The 2,500-nt window shown below is 50.4% G+C and overlaps 1 protein-coding gene across 3 annotated transcripts in view; it reads left to right on the top strand.

Annotated features, from left to right (window-relative positions):
* Window positions 1-2,500, top strand: part of LOC139388026 (cell adhesion molecule 2a) — a 736,543-nt gene that overhangs the window by 66,795 nt on the left and 667,248 nt on the right. The window lies entirely within an intron of this gene.

Raw genomic sequence — 2,500 nt, 5'->3', positions numbered from 1 at the left:
ATATGTCCTGACTACATTCTAACATGTGTCCTGACTACATTCTAACATGTGTCCTGACTACATTCTAACATGTGTCCTGACTACATTCTGATATGTGTCCTGACTACATTCTAACATGTGTCCTGACTACATTCTGACTACATTCTGACATGTGTCCTGACTACATTCTGACATGTGTCCTCACTACATTCCGACATGTGTCCTGACTACATTCTGACTACATTCTGACATGTGTCCTGACTACATTCTGACATGTGTCCTGACTACATCATCAGTGTGTCCAGCCATTCAGACTGTCGACCACAGAGACATATTCTGTCCAGCCATTCAGACTGTCGACCACAGAGACATATTAGCCTATCTAGCTGTTGTTTCAGTGTGCCAATCCGGCAGCTTCTAAATCTCTGTCTCTTCTCTCTGGTACATTTACATGCAATCTCCTCTCTTATATTTCTTACTCTCTTCCCATCTCTCACTATGTCACCTGACTTAGGAGTCATAAGAGATTACTTAGCCAGTTACTTAGCCAGTTACTACTCAGTTACTTAGCCAGTTACTCAGCCAGTTACTTAGCCAGTTACTCAGCCAGTTACTCAGCCAGTTACTTAGCCAGTTACTCGGTTACTTAGCCAGTTACTTAGCCAGTTACTTAGCCAGTGGAACATAAATATATTCACGATTTATGTGTAGATTGTCTCTGCAGACTTCTCAGACAACCCTTGGTCAAACTAGTCAGAGTGCTCATTGCCACGTACTGTGTGCTAAAACTCCCTGCAAAGACGTGCAGCGTTCTTGAGGAATCTTGGATGTCGGTCCCTCAGCTGGGTCCGAGGTGATGGAAACAGAGGTGCTGTGATTGGATCAAATTGAGCGTTTTGGTGGGAAGTACTTTCCACCTGTGGCTGCCATAGTCAATCACCACCTACCCCTGTTTACGGATGTAATCCCCCCCCCTCATCCCCGAGCTAGGTGCACGGGGGGGCTGTTTCCTTCCTGGCGTCACGCTTGGTCCATCTCTCACCTCATGGTCCGTTCTGACCTGGTCTGTTCCGACCTGGTCCGACCCCGTTCCGATCTGGTCCGACCCTGTTCCGATCTGGTGCGACCCTGTTCCGATCTGGTCCAACCCAGTTCCGATCTGGTCCGACCCCGTTCCGATCTGGTCCGTCCCCGTTCCGATCTGGTCCGTCCCCGTTCCGATCTGGTCCGACCCCGTTCCGATCTGGTCTGTCCCCGTTTCGACCTGGTCCGACCCCGTTCCGATCTGGTCCGTTCCGACCAGATGCTGGAGCTCGTCTTCTGGAAGGTTCTCAGGTGCAACGTCATTCTACCTCCACAAGCAGGTTCCTAAGGGTTCCTACAGAACCTTCCTGCTTGAGGCTTCGGCTCAATGTGTTGGGGGACCTCCACGCGTTCCTCCATACACCCTTCCTGTACTCAGTTCGCCCAACTCTTAAGTTGTGTCCAAATGCAGCCTTCGCTCCTGAACGTCATGCCTGTGTCTTACAGGTCGTTAGCTTCTGGCTGTGTCCTACAGGTCGTTAGCGTCTGGCTGTCTTACAGGTCGTTAGCTCCTGGTTGTCTTACAGGTCGTTAGCGTCTGGCTGTGTCCTACAGGTCGTTAGCGTCTGGCTGTGTCTTACAGGTCGTTAGCTTCTGGCTGTTTTACAGGTCGTTAGCTTCTGGCTGTTTTACAGGTCGTTAGCTTCTGGCTGTGTCCTACAGGTCGTTAGCGTCTGGCTGTGTCCTACAGATCGTTAGCTTCTGGCTGTGTCCTACAGGTCGTTAGCGTCTGGCTGTGTCCTACAGGTCGTTTAGCGTCTGGCTGTGTCCTACAGGTTGTTAGCTTCTGCATATGTCTTACAGGTCGTTAGCTTCTGGCTGTCTTACAGGTCGTTAGCTTCTAGCTGTCTTACAGGTCGTTAGCTTCTGGCTGTCTTACAGGTCGTTAGCTTCTGGCTGTCTTACAGGTCGTTAGCTTCTGGCTGTCTTACAGGTCGTTAGCTTCTGGCTGTGTCCTACAGGTTGTTAGCGTCTGGCTGTGTCCTACAGGTCGTTAGCGTCTGGCTGTGTCCTACAGGTCGTTAGCGTCTGGCTGTGTCCTACAGGTCATTAGCTTCTGGCTGTCTTACAGGTCGTTAGCGTCTGGCTGTGTCCTACAGGTCGTTAGCGTCTAGGTGTCTTACAGGTCGTTAGCGTCTGGATGTGTCCTACAGATTCTTAGCTTCTGGCTGTGTCCTACAGGTCGTTAGCTTCTGGCTGTCTTACAGGTCGTTAGCTTCTGGCTATGTCCTACAGATTCTTAGCTTTTGAGTTATTTCGACTCCTCCCTTTTCGACTCCTCCCTTTGCTTCTGAAGAGCAACAGAGGTTACATGCCCTGCGAGCTTTACTCACGTATATTGAATGGACCCAGGTCGCAGCAGGGCTGGATTTTGGAGTCTTATGTACTTCCTTCCCTCCTCTCCTCCCCCTCTCTCTCCCTCCTCTCAACTGCCTCT

This window comes from Oncorhynchus clarkii, chromosome 29 (genome assembly GCF_045791955.1).
Source record: "Oncorhynchus clarkii lewisi isolate Uvic-CL-2024 chromosome 29, UVic_Ocla_1.0, whole genome shotgun sequence".
NCBI classification, from domain to species: domain Eukaryota; kingdom Metazoa; phylum Chordata; class Actinopteri; order Salmoniformes; family Salmonidae; genus Oncorhynchus; species Oncorhynchus clarkii.
The sequence above is the reverse complement of the archived record's forward strand: the minus strand, read 5'-3'. Positions and strand labels throughout refer to the sequence as shown.